The sequence below is a fragment of the Moschus berezovskii genome, chromosome 16 (assembly GCF_049115385.1).
Source record: "Moschus berezovskii isolate FMDL1 chromosome 16, NW_MosBer_1.0, whole genome shotgun sequence".
Lineage (NCBI taxonomy): Eukaryota > Metazoa > Chordata > Mammalia > Artiodactyla > Moschidae > Moschus > Moschus berezovskii.
In genome coordinates, this window is record NC_142475.1 from 68,791,467 (window position 1) to 68,813,935 (window position 22,469).

Sequence of the window (22,469 nt, forward strand, 5' to 3'; positions counted from 1 at the left end):
CAGCGGATGTCTGCAATTTGATCTCTGGTTCCACTGCCTTTTCCAGATCCATTTTGTACATCTAGAAGTTCTTGGTTCACTACTGTTGACGCCTAGCTTGAAGGGTTTTGAGCATTACCTTACTAGCCTGTGAAATGAGTACAAATGTATGACAGTTTGAACATTCTTTGGCATTGCCTTTCTTTGTGATTGGAATGAAAACTGACCTTTTCCAGTCCTGTGTCCATCTCTGTTTTCCAAATTAGCTGACATATTGAGTGCAGCACTTTAATAGCATCATCTTTGAGGATTTGAAACAGCTCAGCTGGAATTTCACCACTTCTACTAGCTCTGTTTGTAGTAATGCTTCCTAAGGCCCACTTGACTTCACAGTCCAGGATTCAATAAATATTTAGTGAATACAAAGATTTTGTTTAGTTTACCAACACACACCTTTAAAATTTATACACTGATGCTAAAGCCTAGATTTGAAAAGTCAAAATCTGCTCCAAAGGAGAACAACTAATCCAGATTTCCTGCCTCCTCTGTCTATGAAGTAAACTGATCTAACTGCACAGACTGATTCTGTAGAAATGCTGCCCAAAATCAGTCTAGATAGGCAGGATGGGGTGAGGAGTTTGGACTTGAACTCATAAAGAGCTATTGTAGGTTAAGACATGTAGGCATGCAATTTTTAAAAAGAGCTTTGAGAAGATTAGCCTCTCCTGGTATGCAGGATAGAATAAGGGCAATTCTTTTCCTCCATTTTTTAGCCTGTTTTTAAAGATGTGAGGTGACCAGTCAACTACAAAGGCTCAGTTAGTTTCTACACTAAGTGACCGATGAACCACTATTTGAACTACGGTCTGGAGTCATCCAGACCCCCATTCTTAGCCACTATTAGTATAATCTGTCATAGGAGTTGAAAATAGATGAGTCACCAGAGGCAACCTGCTACTTCTGTACACAACAATGCCTGTCAATGACACTCATTCCATTTTATAACATACCCATTTTAAATAAACATTCTATTTTTACATATAATTACACTAAAGTTTAAAGATTCAATTAAAGGTTCTATTAAATACCACAGTCCAAAGACTCATTCTGCTTTAATTATAAGAGAAACATAAAAATTGAAACCTGAGTGGTAAACTTTAATGACAGACAATAAAATAAAATTGCTTTCTAACTTGAAAATGTTAAGTCTGTAGCTAAATACCTCAGAGGAAATGAGAAAGTGCTCCTTGATTATTATTCCTGCATCTTTTTTTTAACCAAGAAAAACAAGTCTGAAAGTCAATCCTACCCACGAAGACAGGGTTATATCAGGTGGGTAGTGGTGACCAGGGTAGAGCAGAGTAGAATTACCCTACAAATACCTAGTTTTCAACACAACCACTTACACAAAACCTTTCCCAAGTGACCCAGGCTTTATGTTTTAATGATTAGAAAGTGCATGAGAAGTGACTTCCATGGAACGTGTACACAGTCCTTTTCACTAAGGATTTGGGGAATCTGTTATTTTAGGAGAGCTGTATGCCTGATAGGGGCTTCCCAGATGGAGCTACTGGTAAAGAACCTGCCTGCCAATGCAGGAGACTAAAGAGACATGGGTTCGATCCCTGCATCAGGAAGATCCCCTGGAAGAGGTCATGGCAACCCACTCCAGTATTCTTGCCTGGAAAATTCCATGACAGAGAAGATTGGCAAGCCATAGTCCATAGGATCGCAAAGAGTTGGACACAACTGAAGCGACTTAGCATGCATGATGCATGCCTGATAGAGCCTCCCATTTCTGTACATACTTACACAACAACCGTAATGACTCATTACCAACATCCATTACCTAAGTTACTGTTTCGCAACTTGTTTTCCACTTTTCCCTCCTTTTAAAACTGAACTTAAGTTTGAATATAATTCTGTGTACACAGAATTATGGTAAATGAACTTTAATAGCAAGAATTTAAAATTAAAAAAAAGAAAAACCCACAGTTACACTTGGATGATTGCCTCCTGGTTTTCCAATGAAAGCTCAAATGGATATTTAAATTGTATTTCTTTAATAGAGGTAGAAAAAAAAACTTTTAGTTCTCATAACTTTAATAATTTTTTAAGCAAGGTACAGTACTATGAGACTGTGATTTCTATTAAGATTTATAAATATACATTTACATATTTATAATATATACAAATAAATATAAAAATTGATATATTTTAATGTGCGTCACATAAGGTGGTTACAGCTCTTATTTAATTATACTGCAGGATAAACAGGGCTTCCCTGGTGGCTCAGATGGTAAAGAATCTGCCTGTAATGCGGGAGACCCACATTAAATCCTGGGTTGGGAAGATCCCCTAGAGAAGGAAATGGCAACCCACTCCAGTATTCTTGCCTGGAAAATTCCATGGACAGAGAAACCTGGCAGGCTACAGTCCATGGGGTCACAAAGAGTTGGATATGACTGAGTGATGAACACGTCACTTCAATTTAAAATGCAGTGTTTATACTAACACATATATATGGAATTTAGAAAGATACAAATGATAACCCTGTATACGAGACAGCAAAAGAGACACAGATGTATAGAACAGTCTTTGGGACTCTGTGGGAGAGGGTGAGGGTGGGATGATTTGGGAGAATGGCATTGAAACATGTATGTTGTCATATGTGAAACGAATCACCAGTTCAGGGTCGATGCATGTTATAGGATGCTCGGGGCTGGCGTGCGGGGATGACCCAGAGGGAGGATAAAGGGAGGAGGGAGGTGGGAGGGGAGTTCAGGAGGGGGAACTCATGTACACCCGGGGCGAATTCATGTCAATGTATGGCAAAACCAACCAATATAATATTGTAAAATAATTTGCCTCCAATAAAAAATAAATAAATTTTAAAAAAATAAATAAAATGTAGTGTTTAACTTTCACTTTCATGTATATATATATATACACACACACACACACACTCGGTTCGTCTGTTTCTGGTACAGAGCTCCTAAAACCCTTGAAATTTCCTAAGTGATAAGAGAGATAAAGGTGAAATAGGAATCTTTTGTTATTCATATAATAAGTCTCTTTCAGTCACACCTGACTTTATATTAATGCAGTGATTCTTAGAAAGCCCCTAGGTAATTTAAGGCTGGGAAGTGGTTTCCAGGACAATCAATCTGAGTAATTAGAAACTTGGAGATTTTAGTTCCTTTCACCTCCTGGGAGGGGAAAGAAGCTGGTGGTTGAGTTGATCACCAATGGTCAATGATTTAATCAACTACACCTACGCAATGAAGCCTCCAAAAAAATCCCAGGAAAGGTTCGGAGAGCTTCCAAGTTGGTGCACCTGGAGGTAATCTAGTAAGTAAGCTGTTTTCCTGTGTACTGAGAGCCACTTAGCAAATTAATTGAACTTAAAGGAGTGGTGGAAAAACAACTTATAGCCTCTGGTCAGAAGCCCAGGTAACAACCTGGATTCGCAATTGGCAGTTGAAAGGTGGGAGTGCAGGTATACAGAACTGAACCCTTAACCTGTGGGAGCTTCAAGAAGACAGTGTCAATACTGAGTTAAACTGTAGGACATCCAGCTCATGTCTCAGGCTTGGCTGGTGTGGGAAAAACTAGCACCCATGTAGGAACCAGAATACACAAGTGTCAGTATCACATGCAGTGAGTGTAAAGGATAACAAGGGAGTTTTGATTTGATTTTGATTCTGCACAGCATTTGAAAGTCAGGCACTGGCTTCCTTTAAAAGCTAAGGTAACCAACCACACAGTCTCATTCTCTGTCACACCATATATCAACATTTAAAATCTACATGACCATGAATTTTTTTAATTAAAAATCACACAGATTCAGAAACAAATACAACAAAAGTAACAACAGTTTCTCCAACAGCCTCTTACGACCTCAGCCAAGCTTCCAATCTGATTTTCACTATGATTCCTGCAGAAAATTCCACCAATACATTTAGAACTTTTGCAAATTAAGTTAGAAGTACTTGTTCACCTCCATTCATCTTCGTGAATGACAGTGGAACTCTAAATTTAAATACAACTACATTACTGTTCTCTGATTAGTGTAGAATAATTCCTGGATTCATGGCAATGCCAGGCTAAATGACACTGCAAAGAAACCCTTTGTTTTCAAACAAATCAGTGGTTGGCTTTAGATAATGCTATAAAGAATCTTATTCACACAGTGTACCCTAGTCAAAATTGTAAAAGTTGAGAACAAAAATAACAACTTCCACCTCTATTAAAAGAAGAATCTATAGTTAAAGCTTTTTTTCTACACGAATAGAACTGTAAAATTTTAGAGGTAGATAGAATTTTGAGTAATTTAAAGTCAAGGAAAATAAAGTCATTTGCTAAGGATCATTTAATAAATTACTGGTAGATCAAACACTATAACCTAGGCACTGCAAATTCCCTAATGTAGGCTATTAAATACTATAGAATGTTATGGACAAGTTAATATCACCCAACATTTATCAAGTGCCTACTTTGTGCCCTTAACTATGGCAAGCATTTTCACATCTATTATCTATTCCCTAAGTCAGCTAAAAAGATTTTAATAAAAGAATCACATCTTCTCATTTGGACATCCAGTGTTGCCAAAACAGAGCATGCTACAGGAAATAAATGGAAAGAGGTAATTCAATTACTGCAATAACTACACTACAGAAGAGGCTGTGTTCCAACAACACACTTTACGCTCAGGAATTTCCGTTCCAGAGGCATATATAGATTTAGAAAGCCTAGGAGTTCATTTCTGGTTACTGGCCTCTCTGCCAAGGACCGATAAAGACTTCAGTACTACTTCCTCCTCTTCCTTCTTCTACTTCTATACATTTTCCACTCTCACATTCTTTTTGATTCTTCTGTAGTTGTTGTCTGTTCTTTGATCTATGCTTTCTCCTGAACTGCTGTTCCCCACCACCCCAGAAGGAAGAAAGTAATAATGACTAGAGCACAAATCAATGAAATACAGAATAGAAAAACAACAGAGAAAATCAATGGAACAAAAAGCTAGTTCTTCAAGATAATTTTAACAAAATTGGAAAATCTTTACGTAGACTGATCAAGAATAAAAGAAAGAAGACTACTCCAATACTTCGGCCACCTGATGTGAAGAATTAACTCATTTGAAAAGATCCTGATACTGGGAAAGATTGAAGGCAGGAGGAGAAGGGGATGACAGAGGATGGGGATGGCTGGATGGCATCACTGACTCAATGGACATGAGTTTGAGTAAACTCCAGGAGTTGGCGATGGACAAGGAGGCCTGGCATGCTGCAGTTCATGGGGTCACAAAGAATCAGACACTACTAGCATCTGAACTGAAGTGAAATAAGGAATGAAATATGGAACATTACTTCCAACTTCACAGAAATAAGAATTTTAAAAGAATATTATTAACAATTGTATACAACAAATTATCTGGTAGATAACCAGATGAACATATTCATTGGAAGAAAAAAGCTATGATGCTAAGTCAAAAAGAAATAGTACTTCTCTGAATATATACATAACAAGTAAAGAAACTGAACTAGTAATTTTAAAAAAAGAAAAAGTGCCACAAAGAAAAGCCCAAGTCCAGATGGCTTTACTGGTGACTTCTACCAAATATTTGAAGAAGAATTAATACCAATCCTTCACAAAATCTCCCACCACCCATAGAAAAGAAAAGAAAGGAACTCATCAACGAGGCCAGTATTATCTTGATACAAAACCCAAATGAAGATATTACAAAACCCAAATGAAGATATCACAAAAAAGAAAAAGAAAGTTATAGATCAATATAGGTGCAAAAATCCTCAACAAAATACCAGCAAACCAAATCCAGGAACATATGAAAAGGATTATATAGCATGACCAAATATGATTTATCCCAGGAATTCAAAGTTGGTTTATCATCTGAAAACCAATCAATGTAATATACTGTATTAACAGAATAAAGGATAAAAACCACATAATCATCTCAATGGATGCAGAAAAGGCATTTGACAAAATTTAACACTCTTTAATTATAAAAACATAATAAACTTTGAATAGAATAGAATTTCCTCAAGCTAATAAGAGGTGTCTACAAATAAACCACAGCTAACATTACATGTAATGGTGAAAGACTGAATACTCCTCCCCTGAGACTAGGAATAAGACAAGGCTTCTCTTTAACACTGAAGGTTCTAACCAGAGCAACCAAGCAAGAAAAAAAATTATAAAAAGAAAAAATTATAAAATTTTGATTAAAAGATTGATAAGGAAGAAGCAAAACTATCTCTATGAGCAGATGATAAGATCTTCTATACAGTTGTCTCTTAGTACCCATAGGGGATTGGTTCCAGGAGGCCCTGCAGATATCAAATTGGACTCAGAAGCCCTTATATAAAACAGTACATGAATACAGTCCACCCTCTGTATCTGGGGATGCAAAACTCCCAGATATTGAGGACTGACTGTATAAAAAATCCTAATCAATTCTCAAAAAAAACTATTCAAACTAATAAATCAGTTCAGTAGGTGTGAATACTAGTATGTGTAAAATAGATAGCTAGTGGAAAGCTGCTGTATAACACAAGGAGCTTTGCTCAGTGCTCTGTGATGACCCAGAGAGGTGGGATGGAAGGGTGAGAGGGAGGTTCAATGTGGAGGGGATATATGTATATATATGGCTGATTCACATTGTTTTACAGCAGAAATTAACAGAACAGTATAAAGCAATTATCCTCCAATTAAGAGTTTTTAAAGATAAAAAAATTTTTTTAAAGAATGAAGAACACAAGTTCAATATTCAAAAATCATTGTACTAATATATTGTTATATAAATTATACTCAAAAAATTAAGTACAGTAGCATGAGTAAACATTAAATGAATTAAGAAAATAATTCCATTAACAACAGCATCAAAAAGAATAAAATACTTAGGAATAAATTTTAATGGAGTGCAAGATTTGTACACTGAAAACAATAGAAAATTGTTAAAAGAAATTATAGGACTTCCCTGTTGAATAAGAGTCCAACTGCCAATGCAGGGGACACAGATTTGATCCCTGGTCCTGGAAGATTTCACATGCCATGGAGCAACTGAGTTAATGTGCCACAACTACTGAGCCTGTGCTCTGGAGCCCACGAGCCACACCCACTGAGCTTGTGTGTTGCAGTTACTAAAGCCCATGCAGCCTAGAGTCTGTGCTCCACAGCAAGAGAAGCCACCACAATGAGAAGCCCACACACTGCAACAATGAGTAGCCCCCATTCACCAACTAGAGAAAGCCCAAACAGAGCAAAGAAGACCCAGCACAGCCAAAAATAAAAATAAATTTTTAAAAATTACAGAAGACTTCAAGATATGGAAAAACAACCCAGGTTCATGGATCTGAAGACTAAATACTGTTAAGATGGCGGCTGCTGCTGCTGCTAAGTCGCTTCAGTCGTGTCTGACTCTGTGCGACCCCGTAGACGGCAGCCCACCAGGCTCCCCCATCCCTGGGATTCTCCAGGCAAGAACACTGGAGTGGGTTGCCATTTCCTTCTCCAGTGCATGAAAGTGAAAAGTGAAAGTGAAGTTGCTCAGTCATGTCTGACTCTTAGTGACCCCATGGACTGTAGCCCACAAGACTCCTCCGTCCATGGGACTCTCCAGGCAAGAGCACTGGAGTGGGCTGCCATTGCCTTCTCCGGTTAAGATGGCAATACTCTCTAAACTGATCTACAGAGTGAATTCAATCCCTGTCAAAATTCCTTGCCAATTTTTTCATAAACTGACAAGCTGATCCTAAAATTCATATGAAAATGCAACTGACCCAAAATAATACAGTGGTCTTGAAAAGGAAGAACAAAGTTGGAGGACTCATACTTCCTGTTTGTAAAATTACTACAAAGCCACACTAAGCTAGTTAACACAGTGTGGCACCGGCATTAAGACAAAAAGAGCTTTCCACTTATATGTGGCAGCTAAAAAGTAAAACTAACTGCTACCTGGGAAAGCTGAAGGAGTGTACACAGAGGTCCTGTGCCAGCACCCTGGACCAGAGATCTACACAATCTAAACATTAAACACAACAGCCACCTCAGATCCCTGGGAATTTCAGAATGACTGACACTTCTGAAGCTGTTCCAAATTTTGAAGAGATGTTTGCCAACGGATTCACAAAAGATGACAAGGAATACCAAGAATACCTGAAACACCCTCCTGAGTCTCCTCTGATGGTTGAGGAATGGAATAGCAGAGCTGGTGGCAACCTGAGAAATAGAGGCAATCGGCTGTGAGATAATAGTTTAGAGGTAGGGACAGTAGGCAGGGATGGCTAAGTGACAATCGATCCAATAAATGGCATGGATGATTCTGGGGTAACAATTACCCCCAGCACAGACAAGAACCTTACCACCTCCGTCAATATGGACACTATGGTTACAACCAAAGGCCTCCCTGTGGCAACTACTGATAGAAGTGTCAGCAACTTTTAGTAAAATTATTTACTCTGCTAATATGACAAAAGTTTGTGTTGTATTTTCTGTTGGTCATAGTTTTACATCTGATTGTAGAAAATGAATTATTTTTTTGGAACTTGGGACTTTTTAAAAATTACATCTTACTGGAGAGACATGATGGTTGCTGGGAAAAAATACTCCCCTAAAAAGGTTGTGTGTTATATTGCTTGACTTCTACCTCAGATTTGTCTTTGTTTCATGACTTAATAGTGCTTTGAATGTTGTCTATTTTTTTCCTTGTTAGACCTTCAGGAGTTGTCTTTATTTTACACAGAAATAAAAAATTTATGTAGAAAATGCTTGCTTTTAATTTGTAAGATACGAAGTATCCCTACACTCGGATGTGCTCATTCCTACAATTTTACACAGGGAGTACAATCAGCTCCTAAATGCACCCCTATGCCTACTTATGATGTACTGTACACAGTAGTAATTGAAAGGTAAAACAATCGTAGTATATTTCATTTGGCTTCTGTTGTTATGTGAGTGTGGTACTTGGTAATTACTCTATAGGTATGAGTCATCTTCACAATCATATTGGTGCCTTTTTAGAGGGATATCAAGAATAAAGCTGTAAAATCAGGAAGGACTCAATCTTGGTTTCAGTGTCTCAATCGAGTGGTGGGTGAGATTAAGGAATACAGTCATTTTACACAAACTCAAAGTCTTTTGCTAACATAAACATTACACGTTATGCAAAAGTTTAACTCTGTAATGTTCTCTTCCTTCTCAGTCACATGTAAATAATGGTGTGTTTTGACTCTATTTACTTTTATGGCATTTAATGTGGGTTGAGTTTACAATATTATTTCACCTCCAGATGTACACCTTTGCTGCCTCCGCTTCTGTAAATACAGTGATGCTGTAACTTCCTTTCATAATGAGCACCATATTTCCCATCATTTTAATGGCCATTATAATGGTTTTATTCAAGTAAAATACTTGTAAGTATTCTCCCTCAAAAAAATAAAAAGTAAAACTAATGGGTACAATTAAAAAAGAAACAGTCTCATAGACACAGAACTACTAGTTACCAGTGAGAGAACAGTGGAAGAAGAGAAAGATAGGATTAAGGAATTCAGAGGTACAAACTACTAGGTATAAAATAAATAAGATATAGGATGTAATGTACAGCCCAGGTAATATAACTAATATTTTATAATAACTTTAAATGGAGTATAGTCTAAAAAAGTATTGAATTACTATGTTGTACACCTGAAACTAATATAACATTGTAAATCAACTATACCTCAAAAAATAAAAATTTTAAAAAGACGGGTAGAATAAAATTGAAAGTACAGAAATAAACCTTTATAATTATGGTCATTTGATTTTCGAATGAATGCCAACATAGGACAACTGAATATCCACATGCAAATGAATAAAGTTGAACCCCTACCTCACATCATAACTAAAAGGTAACTTGAAACAGATCAAAAACCTAAAAGTAAGAACTAAAACAGCTCTTAGAAGAATACACAGTAGTAAAACTGTGACTTTGGGCTAGGCAATAATTTCTTAGATGAATAATATGGCATCAAAAGCACATGTGATGAAAGAGAAAATTAACTGAACATCATCAAAATTAAAAACTTCAGTGCTTCAAGGGAAAACCATCAGGAAAGTAAAAGAGAAAATCCACAAAATAGGAGAAATGTTTGTAAACCATATAATCTGTGCATCCAAAATATACGGAGAACTCTTACAATTCCACAAAAAAGACAAATAACCCTATTAAAAAATGGACAAAGGAACTGAATAGACATTTCTCAGAAGAAGGTTACAAATATCATTAGCCATTAAGAAAATGAAAACCAAAACCTCAGTGACATACCACTTCAAACTCACTAAAATGACAAAAGTCCAAAAAGGACAGATAATCAATGTTGGTGAGGATGCGGAGAAATTTGAACCCTCAAACCTTGCTGGTGGGACTGGAAGACAGTGCAGACACTGGAAGACCATGTGGCAATTCCTCAAAAAGTTAAACTGAGTTACACATGACCCAGCAATTCTGCTGCAAGGTATACACCCAAAAATGAAAATACATGTTCATACAAATGCCTGCACATGAATATGCACAGCAGCCTTATTAATAATCATCAAAAAGTGGAAACAACCCAACTATCCACTAATATATAAATGAATAAGCGAAATATGATATACTGAAAAACTGGAATATTTTCAGCAATAAAAATAAATGAAGTACTATACGCTACAATGTGGATGGACCTCAAAAACATTATGCTAAGTAAAATAAACCAGTCACAAGAGACCACATATTTTAAGATTCCACTTTTTTTCTGGCCACTCCAAGCAACTTTCTAGGCACTCCCTAGTTCTCTAAACCAGGAACTGAACCCGAGCCACATCAGTGAAAGCACCAAGTCTTAATCACTGGAACACCAGCAAATTCCTGTAAGATTTCACTTTTTATGAAATATCCAAAATAGGCAAACACACCTACCGAAGGGGCTTCTCTGGTGGCTCAGGTGGTAAAGAATCCGCCTGCAATGAGGGAGACCTGGGTTCGATCCCTGGGTCGGGAAGATCCCCTGGAGGAGGGCAAGGCAACCCACTCCAGTATTCTTGCCTGGAGAATGCCCAGAGACAGAGGAGCCTGGAGGACTACAGTCCATGGGGTCGCAAAGAGTCGGACACGACTTAGCCACTAAGCATACACCTACCGAAAGTAAACTGATCATTGCCAGAGGCGCGGCGGCGGCGGCGGCGGCGGCGGCGGCGGCGGGGGGGGGGGGTAGTGGGGGGAGTTTGGCAGGAAATGAAGATGAGAGACTGCTAATGAGACCAGGGTTTTGGCGGGGATAATGAAAACGTTCCGGAATTAGATAGTGATGATGCCTGCACAGCTCTGTGACTAAAGCACCGAATTGTACACTTTAAAGTGATTAATTTGATGGTATATCAATTAAGTCTCAATAAAGCTGCTTTTCTCTTTAAAATATTAAATGTAAGAGAATATGCTATGGGTTTATTCTGTCTTCTCCATTCACCTCTGTGACATTTTAAACTTTTCTAGGCATGTGAATTTCCTCAGTGTCTTTCTCACCATTTGTTCAAAACATAAGTATATTTTATTAGATAATAGAAATATAAAATGTTCTTTCATTCCTACTAGTTAACAGGAGCTCATCCTTTAAAGAATATTTTCTGCCAAGACACAGTATTTTTGCATTAGCTAATACCCAACAAGAATCAGCAAAATGATAGATGGTATCTGCGGATGGCTCTGTTTCCAAGGATTAATATAAATGGTGCTGGCTATCACCAATACAGGATTTTAGAATATGGCAACAGCATTTGTTAGAGTTGGTAAAGTTCATTGGATATTGGCTGCTAACAGTAGAAACTTGACAACTCTACAGATCACAAATAAGACATTCAAATTCTGTAGGTTCAGAATTTAACATATTCAGGAATTAAATTTAGGATTTTAGCTCCTATTAGGGAAGTAATATATTTAAAACATTTTCAGTCCTCTTCTTTCCTGAGGTCTGGCAGCAGTTTCTAGATGAAAAATGAATACCATATCAGAACCATACAGTAAAAATGAAAGGCCAGTTTTCAAAACTCATTTACCACAGCCTCATCAGTAGATGGTAATCAGAGTTACCTATAAATCAATTCTGCCTGTTCTCTCTGATGAGGGTCTTTGAAAGGAGTCAGCCTTTATCCCCTTCTCAAAGGCAGAGGGGACCCCCTGGTAAAGCTAAGTAGACCAGACCAGCTTCAGATCAGCGCTGGAACCCTAATTTGCTGTTGTTGTTTAGTTGCTAAGTTGTAGTCGTGTCTGACTCTTTGTGACCCCAAATGGGATATTACTCAGTCACAAAAAATGAAACACTGCCATTTGCAACAACATGGATGGCCCCAGAGGGTATTAGGCTTAAGTGAAATAAGTCAGACAGAAAGATAATACCATATGATTTCACTTTTATAAGTAGAATCTAAAAAACAAACGAAAAACATAACAAAACAAAAACAGATTCATAAATACAGAGAACAAACTGGTGGTTGCCAAAGGGGAGGAGGGTGAGGGGATGAGTGACATAGGTGAGGAACAGTAAAAGGGACAAACTTCCAGCTATAAAATAAGTCATGAGAATGTAATGTACAGAATAGGGGACACAGCCAATAAAACTATAACTCTGTATGGTGACAGATGGTAACTAGACTTACCGTGGTGACCATTTTATATTGTATAAAAATATAGAATCACTAGGTTATATACCTACATCTAATATAAAACTGTAAGTCAATTATATTTCAATTTAAAAAATTTAATAGGGAAAAAATTGTTTAAAAAAATAATAAAATTTTAAAATAAGATAAACTATAGTCAGGAAGCCCTGAAGCGGGGGCTTTCACACATTATCCTGGTGGTGGCTGCTTGCAGACCTCAACAGGATGCTTACTTCATATACCCCTGCAGGAGGAAGGAAGTTTTCTCCTTGCTCAGCATCAGCCCAGCCAATGAGAAGTCAACAACTAAGCCAATAAGGGGCTGCCATAACCCTGATTTCTCTCTCCTCCAAAGGACTTCTGTTCAAAAACAGTCCCTCTCAACTTCTCTTCCTTTTCTGGAGAAAAGACCTCTCTTTTCCTTTGTCTTTGGACTCACCTGCAGTTCTATATAGTTTGCATGTCCTGAACTATAAAGTGTGTTAGTCGCTCAGTCGTGTCTGACTCTTTGCAACCCCATGGACTGTAGCCCGCCAGGCTCCTCAGTCCATGGGATTTCCCAGGTAAGAATACTGGAGTAGGTAGCCATTCTCTTTTCCAGGGAATCTTTCCAACCCAGGGATCAAATCCAGGTCTCCTGAACTAAAATTCCTTTGCTATGCCTGAATGAATTTGATTTTGCTGGCTAAGTCACCTACCTCTTTGTGGTAGACTGATTAAAGCAACAAATAAATTAAATGGGACAGGGGCTTCTGTTCACACTTGAGTGGACTTTTAAAAGGAGGAACAGAAATAAATGACGTTAATGTTAGTAGGAATTAGAAATAAAGAAAATCTGTCAGACATGCGGAGAAGGCGATGACACCCCACTCCAGTACTCTTGCCTGGAAAATCCCATGGAGGGAGGAGCCTGGTGGGCTGCAGTCCATGGGGTTGCTGAGAGTCGGACACGACTGAGCAACTTCACTTTCACTTTTCACTTTCATGCACTGGAGAAGGCAATGGCAACCCACTCCAGTGTTCTTGCCTGGAGAATCCCAGGGACGGGGGAGCCGAGTGGGCTGCCATCTATGGGGTTGCACAGAGTCGGACATGACTGAAGCGACTTAGCAGCAGCAGCAGCATGTCAGATGGTAAAGAATCTGCCTGCAATGTAGGAGACCTGGGTTCGATCGTTGGGTTCGGAAGATCCCCTGGAGGAGGGCATGGCAACCCAGTCTATTGGATACTCCTGGATACCGAATACTTTCTTTCTTGGAGAATTCCCATGGACGGAGGAGCCTGGAGGGCTATAGTCCATGGGGTTGCAGAGTTGGACACAACTGAGCAACTAAGCACAGCCCAGCATATGGCAGACACAAAATTCAAGGAAGGGGGCATAGTTTCATAAATCTCTGAAAAATCCTTTGCAGCCAAACACAGGAGCATCTTATCTTTCATTAATTGATTAAAAAGATCATTTCCCAACAAACAAAAAATAAATTAAACCAAAAATTCATGAGAAGAGAGAGTAGGGGGTAAAAGCAGATAAATTAGAAAGAAAAAGAAAAGTACTGATGTTGAAATGGACTAAAATGTAAACTATGAACAAATATGTACACTGAGAAATATAAAACTAAGAACCATTTTTTAAAAATTACAGTAAAGTCTTAACTTCTGACTGTTTATTACAGTGGTCCAGGTTCAAATAAGCAAATAAAACAGTGCTTTCATGTTTAAGCCATCATCAATTTTACCACCAGGCTGTCTGGAAGCCGGATAAAAATATCTTTTTAAAAACCTTTTTCATTCCTGCTTATGAAAAAATAGGTCTTAATTCTCAGTGCAGCCTAAATAGCTATTGCCTTGGTCCTGAGCTCCTTATAATATTTGGCTCAGGTCCCGTTATAGGTGAGCTGAAGTTGCTATGAAGTCAGCTACCTGGGCTTAATCACCCACATGTATCTCTTAAGTGAGCTTCCAGGGATATTCCTGCATCCAGCACCACTTCTCTAACTCCCAAGAATGGAAGGCTGATCTACATGTGCTTCTCACCAATGCCTTTCTCTGCTGATGAAGAAAAGAGTTTGGAACCCTGACATAACACTTCTCAAAGACTGCTAACCTTCGGTCTAAGAGTTGGTGATGGACAGAGAAGCCTGGCATGCTGCATTCTTTGCACGGGGTTGCAAAGAGTTGGACATGACTGAACTGAGCCTTCTTCGTCTTCTACTTAAAGACAAAGAGGTTGCTTTTAAACCAGATGTCTAAGCTTACCCCGTACAATATTTTTGGCCTACCCAATATTTTCTAAAGGGAACAGTGGTCTTATCTAGAAGTAAGCTTTTAAGACCAAAACACTCTCTACTCAATCTATAACATGGTTAACATCTTCAATGAGAAAAAAAAAGTAGCACAAAATAATGCTACTGACATGACATGAATCAAAAAAAATTATAAATAGTTTTAAATTTTATCATACATGCCAATGCTTAAGGAAAAAAACAGCTTATTTAGAGACGAAGAGGTAGGTGGAGACTTCTGTGGAAATTTTGGAAGGAATTACTGGGTATTCTCAAACACTAGCTCTTTATAATGTCTACCTTTCTTCCCAAACTAAAAGCTTTCCTTTTCCTTATTAAAGGCTTGTTCTTAACAGCATCACCATGATTAGTATCTTTTTTGCTCAAGACCAAAATAAAGAGGGTGGAATGGAGAAAGGACAGAGAGAAATATTCTTAAAGCAAAAGCAGGAAAAGAGAATAAAGAGAAAAAGGTTAAAAGAGGGACTAAACTCTCAGAAAGTGGGGGAAGCCACAGAAGGATACAGGAGGAAAGTGTGGGTCACAGCTTGTGTAGGAGAAAAAGAGGGTGGAGAGATTAGCCCAGACAGACACTGTCTGGAAAAGCTGGTGGGGTTAGTAACTAGAGAGCTGTATGCATGAAATTATTCTAAATCAACTGTTACTAACTCTAAGACAGCCTAAAGCATGAGGATCACAAGAAACTTCAAGGTCACCTATTCCTACCATTGGAGGGAGCTCTGTTAAGACAATTACTCCACACAACGTACTTATCATTAGGAAACTATTTCAAAACATCTAAAGTTCAACTGTTCTAATCTTCAACTGAATTCAACACTTTTCCCTTGGTTCAGGCCCATTATTTCAGGTTTTCCTTTTATGATTATAATTGATGATATATGAATATTCTATCATTTCTCTTCTTAAATATCTTGTATTTTAGATGTGCACAGAACACAAATGTTGACTCACCTCCATCAACAGGATACATGCTTTATGCTGATTTGGATGGGTATTTCAGTCCATCCCACACCCTCACCTCATCCCCTTTATGAGCACCAGTATGAATTTCCAGTAGTGTTATTCAGGTTTGGGGAATGGCAGGTGGCCAGGAAATACAGTAAAATAACTGGCTCCAAAGTGCCTGGAATCTCTGACGTTGGCTGACTAAACAAACATGATTCTCTAAGCAACAAAACAACCCTGTATAAGGGAAATTTTTAACGGCATTGGAAATATGGACATACACATAGATATGAAAGTTTACAAAATATACTCTAAAATGCTAACAGTGATTGAGTGGTAGGTTTACTGATGATTCTTATTTCCTCTTTTTCTTCTTTTAATTTTTCTTAAAAATGTATTACTTTGGTGATTTAATATTTTTTAAAAGATACAAAAGAGTGAACATATAGATAAGAGAAATAGAAAATGGATAAATTAATTACAAAGTGGAATATTATCCAGCTGCCAAAACCAATGGTGCAGACCTATAGATGTCCATGATAAGGTGTTAAATAAGAGATAAAAGGACAAACTGTATAGAATGAATCCCATTTTAAAAAAACTCTGTGTATATTTACAGATATACATACTTATTTAAGCATGGGCTCAAGACTAGAAGAAAATAAAAACCCAGCAGTTACCTTCGTCAGTAAGATTAGAGTGAAGAGGACTTATTTTTTTATTTCACACACTTCTCAACTGCTTAAATTTAAGGGCATACATTTTTAATTAAAAAGGATATTTAGAAAATATGAGACAAACTAAAATAAAAATGGGAAAAAAGACAACATACAGTGTTTTCTTGGGAAACTAAGAAATTAAGAAGAGCATGTCTATATTCCATTTTAGCTGACCATATACAACTGAGCAACTCACACACACACGTGTGTAATATATATGTGCATTAGATTATATAGTCTATATACTGGTCCTTATACACATTTGTCTGCATGTGTGGATGCTGAGTTGGAAATCAGATTATTTTAACTTTGACCTATTTTTATTTTAAAAAACAAGGAGGTAAATAACTAGAATAATAAAGTTCCTTCTCATTTTTCAACTCAAGGAAGCAGTTAGTCAAGTCCTTAGTGAAACCCCACTGGACTGAGGACTTTTCATCCAGCAGCCAGTAGATTGGCTAGTCCATCAGTGAGTTCAATTGTGCATCTGAATATATTAGATGTGTTAGTCGCACTGTTGTGTCAAACCCATGGACTGTAGGCCACCAGGCTCCTCTGTCCATGGGATTTCCCAGGCAAGAATACTGGAGTGGGTTGTCATTTCCTTCAGAGGATCTTCCTGATCTTCCAGGGATGGAACCCAGGTCTCCCGAATTGCAGGCAGATTCTTTACCGTCTGAGCCACCAGGGAAGCTCACTTTCCATCTTACATATTATCCCTCTCTTTTTTTCTTTTTAAAATCACTCAGTCTTGTCTGACTCTTTGCAACCCCATGAACTATACAGTCCATGGAATTCTCTAGGCCAGAATACTGGAGTGGGTAGCCTTTCCCTTTTCTGGGGGATCTTACCAACCCAGGGTTTGAACTCAGGTCTCCCCCTTTGCAGGCAGATTCTTTATCAGCTAAGCCACAAGGGAAGCCCAAGAATACTGGAGTAGGTAGCCTATCCCCTCTCTAGCGGATCGTCCGGACCCAGGAATCCAACCGGGGTCTCTTGCATTGCAGGTGATTTCTTTACCAACTGAGCTATCAGGGAAGCCGGCACAATTTGCCTTACATAATCACCCTTCTTTCACTCACCCTCATTGCCCACCCAAGGAAAACAGTTTTCTGTGTTGAATAATGGAAGAAACTGTGGCTACAAGGAGATGAACTAAAGCAGGTTTTCGGGACCTGTCAGACACAGGAAAGGCCCTGAGAAATTGGTCAAGGGCAAGAAGATTTGACCCTGCCTAGTTCTCCTTGAAAACTCTCTGGCTCAGCTTCAGACAGGCAATAACATTTTACTTCTTGAGACTCTGAAACAGCCTCCAACATCGGATTTCCATGTTGTCTTCTTCAGCAATGACAACTCAGAGTTAGTATGGAGTTAAAATTTCTTTGACATGAGCTCCCAGATGTGGAATCAGTACTATCTTTCTCCATTAAATTTTTTAAAAAGTGACATGAGAACAAAGACTCCACCATAAAGAATGCAACAGGTAAAGGAAAACGGAGACACTAAGTCCCTTAACATAATGTGGGGGCTGTTTCTGTCAGGAATAACATGTTACATAATTTGAGTTTCATGAATCAGCAATTTTAGCCTGTAATTACAGGAATTTTTCAAAAAGGGAAGAAAAAAAAAAAAATCCCTGAGGATTGGAAAAGGTAAAGTAGTTTTTGAAACGAGGCAGGTTTCAAAAGTATTTTATTCCACCCCCATACAAAAGAACGTTGACAGGCAGATGACTCAGTCTGGCTTCATTAAGGGTTTCTTAACACCTAAAATTCCTCATGGGAAAGCCCACCCCATCTCTCATTTTCCTCCATAGCCCTTCCCAGTTCCTCCCACCAGGTAATAGCCATATTTTCCTCTCTCACTGAAGGTTATCCATGTAGAGGAAACATACTTTAGGATACACAGTTACACTTGAAGGAGAAAAGATGAGGATTTTTGTTTGTTTTTTGAAATACTACGGTAATTGTAACACTTCAAAAAACATGGCAGTGATGTCAAACACTTCAAAAAAATTACAATACCTATGATCTCTGTGTTTGAACTTGCTCATAAACCCAGGTGGCTTAATTGAGTTCACTTACAATGAAAACCTACAGTGACTGGCAGTCCTTAAAAATGATCTCGAATGATCAGGAAGAGACAAGAAAGTTGTCAACACAACCATGAGAACCATGTGTCCAATGGCAACTCCAAATCAGAGGCGGGGAAAGTAGGATGCTTGAAAAAGGGAAAAAAATAACCAACTTATTTGCTTTTTCAAACACCAGAGATGATCAGTTCCAAGAAATGAGTTCAAAGGGCTTTCCAGCTCATCCCTTTTATAGAAATTATGTTGTAGCAGATACTGTTTGAAAAAGAGGCCTGGCAATCCGTTAGTCACAACTCATCTATGGTGTGACAACTCAACACATAATGTTTTAAATACAGCAAGAAGTTTGAAGTCATTGGGAGTCATTCATTCCACAAATGTTTATTACAGGCTGGCACGTGCCAGGCACTGATCACACAACTGCTCTCCATTCAAGCTCTGCCTCTTACCAGCTGTACTATCCAGGCTAAAGCACTTTCATATTTCTATGCCTCAGTTTCCTCATCTGTAAAAACAGGAATGAAAACTGGCTATCCACCTCATGAGGTCTCTCTGAAGAGCAAATAAGTATATGCGGAAGCACTCTGTAACCCATGGAAGTGTTGGTTGCCATTTGGCTAAACTGAACTCAAGAATGTCTATGTACCATAAAATTATATCAGAAGAAAGTGAGCCTTCTTGCTTCCAGAAGACACTTCATAATCTTATTAAATAAGGCTCAGAGTGTCATTTCATCATCTCCCTGGAAATTTAAATATATGAAACAGAGAAAGCTAGTATGACGTGCGGATTTTGACATTAGATTCATAATCACCATAATGACAAGAACCATATTTATTTCAGTCACTGTTCTGGGTTTCCATCTGGCCATCAGGCTAAGGCACCCATTTGAAGAAGGTGCTTAACTCTGGAAAATATTCTCTCAATATATCTGCAAATCACAAAATGGTTACCTAGAAGGTTGACCCATCAACTCAGTGTTACCTGAGTTTTACAGTTTACAGCAAATGGTAGTAAAATTACAAAGTGTTGTTTGTTATGTGGATGCGTTCAAAGGAAAATGTTCTGTTTTATAGTACATTTCAAGTTCAGTCTGACCCTCAAATCTAAGCTACAGTCATGTCTGTGTGTATATGTTAGTTGCTCAGTCGTGTCTGATTCTTTGTAACCCCATGACTATAGCCTGCCAGGCTCCTCTGTCCATGGAATCCTCCAGACAATAATACTGGAGTGGGTTTCCATTCCCTTCTCCAGGGGATCCTCCTGATCCAGGTATTAAACCTGGGTCTCCTGCATTGCAGGCGGGTTCTTTGCCATGTGAGCCACCAGGGAAACCTAAACTACAGTCAAACTAATTGTCAAATATATTAGGAAGGAAACAGAATTACGCTCAGGGCAGTGGCAACTGAAGAAAGGGGAAGTTCTGGTCTCCTCAGAGTTAGTTAAGGATGGGCACTCTGTCCGCTGAGAAGGACCATGATATTGAAGATGCTAGCGATCTGGCCAGAAATATGTAAGAAGAGTTCTCACTCCCTTCTCTCCAGACTCTCTTCCCCCAGGGGAGTAGATGGGTGATGGCTTGCTTTACTGGACTGGAAGCCAAGCCGGCTAGAAGGCACACCCAGTCCTAAAATATGCCTGAAACTTCCTCTGTTTCTAAAAGCTCTTGCAATGACATTCAAGGAACTGAAGTATGCACAGCCTGGACACTGCTAGAACTGCTATAATTTAACATTTTGAGTTAATAATTTGAGTTAATATTTATAAAACACTTAGAAAGAGCCTAACACATGTCAGAGCTACCTAAGTGTTTGATAAATAAAAAAGCACTTCCGAGGTTGGCTGGGTCAATGATCAACCTACTGACAAAGTAGAGAATCAAAACACACAACGGTCTACTCTTTTTTTTTTTTTTACCCTGAGAAAGATTTAGAAACTGTCGTGTTCTGCATCTCAAGTGTACCCTGTACAGTCTTGTGCAGAACTGAAACGCTAGTCGTGGTTCAGAAATCACTACTAAATTAAATAACCTAAGAGTTTAAGTTTCAACAGATGAATTCTTTCTCTTTTCTGTCTCTCCCTGTAACCACCACTAAAAATGACAAAATCTAAAAATCTCAAAGCATTTCTAGATGGCACATACCAATGCTCAACTGGGAATCAACAGAACCAAATGCACGTTAAAAGGGACAGAAAAGGTTTCAAACCACAGAGAGCTTAAAGGACAGCCACGCATTAAGGTCTCAGACGGCAGGTTCGCTGACAACAGGTTAAGGATTTCCGTGCCCTCGCAGATTCTCACAGGTAACCTGCACCCACTTTCGAACTCAGGTGGGTCTCCCACTCTCCCGGGGTCTCCCACCCTCCCGGTTCCTGGCTCCGAAGCTGCACTCGGATTAACAACATCCGTCCCCGGGGACACCCCTCGGGCGTTTAGAAATAGGAAAGCAGAAACCGAATTCACCTCGAGGAAACAAAGACCACAAACTCTCAGAGTCGAGGGCTGGGCAAGGGAACTGCTTCTCCCACCCGATCAAAGCGGAGGTTTCCTGGCTGAAGGACGGGGGCGCCGCCACGGGACCCGGGAAAGTCACGTTTGCTCCAGAAAGAGGCAGCCGAGGAGGCCCGGGTCCCCTCGCCCCGCCCGGCCCCACCCGTCCAAGGGCCCGACTGCGGCCCGGCCGCCCGCCCACCCCGCAGCCCCGGGCCGCCGCCGCCCCGCACCTACCCGGCTCCGCGGTGCTGCCTCCCCGCGCGGCGGTCGCGGAGCCGAGCGCTCTCGTGCTTCCTCCTTCCCGGCAGGGCCGCCGGGCGCTGGCGTTTCCTCCCAGACGCGTCACGGCGGCCGGCTCCTCCCGCAGGGCGAAGCCGGGCGAGCGGCAGCGCGCGGGGAAGGCGCCAGCTCCGGGCTGAGGGGCGGCCCGCCCCGGGCCGGAGCCGCGACCCCAGCCGCGGAGACCCGCGCTCCGCCCGCTTCCCCGAGGACCCCCGCGAGAGCCCCCCGCCTCGCCCGGGGCGCCAAGTTCGGGGGACCCCGCGGTAACCCGCCTAGACTCCCCGGGGTTTTCCGCTGCTCCGCTTGTAGTGACCGCTGCCCTGGGCCCTAGAAGCGCTGTGGGCCATCCTGCCCGGCCCGACTGGGGATTCTGACCCTGGTGCGCGCAGAGGGCAGGACCGCCCGACCCCCGGAGGCTCCCCTAGAGCCACCCGGGAATGGCCAGGTGGGCATGTGTAGGGGTGTAATGCAGAAGTATCCAGATAATTTTAGGGGAAAAGCTGTGCTTCATTTAGCATTATTTGCACAATTTTCTACTTTTTCATCAGCAGAGTTTTGGCCTTTGTAAGACGGGAGAGCGCTTTCACAAAGTGGCACATCCTGTGTACAGAGAAATTTCCTTTCCACAGCTATTTTTGGATCCCTCTCTCTCAATATATATGTATATGTTGGGAAAATGGGCATAAAGTACAGTAGATATTAAAATCCAATAGATACAAATCAACATATCGCCAGTGGTCCTTTGTATATTTTTTCTGTGGTCCACACAAAGCAATCCACACAATAAAGCACAGAGAAGCTAAAGAAGTTCCTTTGGTAACAAAATCAAGTGATCACTGTGATCTCTTAATGAAAGCTATATTCACTGGACTGAAAAATTTCTCAGACAAAAGGAAGTTTTGTGACAATGAACTCCAAGTGAGATGATAGACAAATACCTAGCTATTACTATTTTTCAACTTTTT

General features: G+C 39.8%; 1 protein-coding gene and 1 pseudogene across 1 annotated transcript in view; one reads left to right on the top strand and one right to left on the bottom strand.

Moving 5' to 3' along the window:
• The window catches only part of SGK3 (serum/glucocorticoid regulated kinase family member 3), a 116,105-nt gene extending 94,513 nt beyond the window's left edge, over window positions 1-21,592 (bottom strand). Inside the window, exon 1 of the mRNA XM_055432581.2 lies at window positions 21,457-21,592. The gene's annotated coding sequence lies outside the window, so the exon portion shown is untranslated. The remainder of the gene's footprint in view (window positions 1-21,456) is intronic.
• LOC148775273 (RNA guanine-N7 methyltransferase-activating subunit-like protein pseudogene) lies at window positions 8,065-8,420 on the top strand (annotated as a pseudogene).
• Window positions 21,593-22,469: the final 877 nt, after the last annotated feature.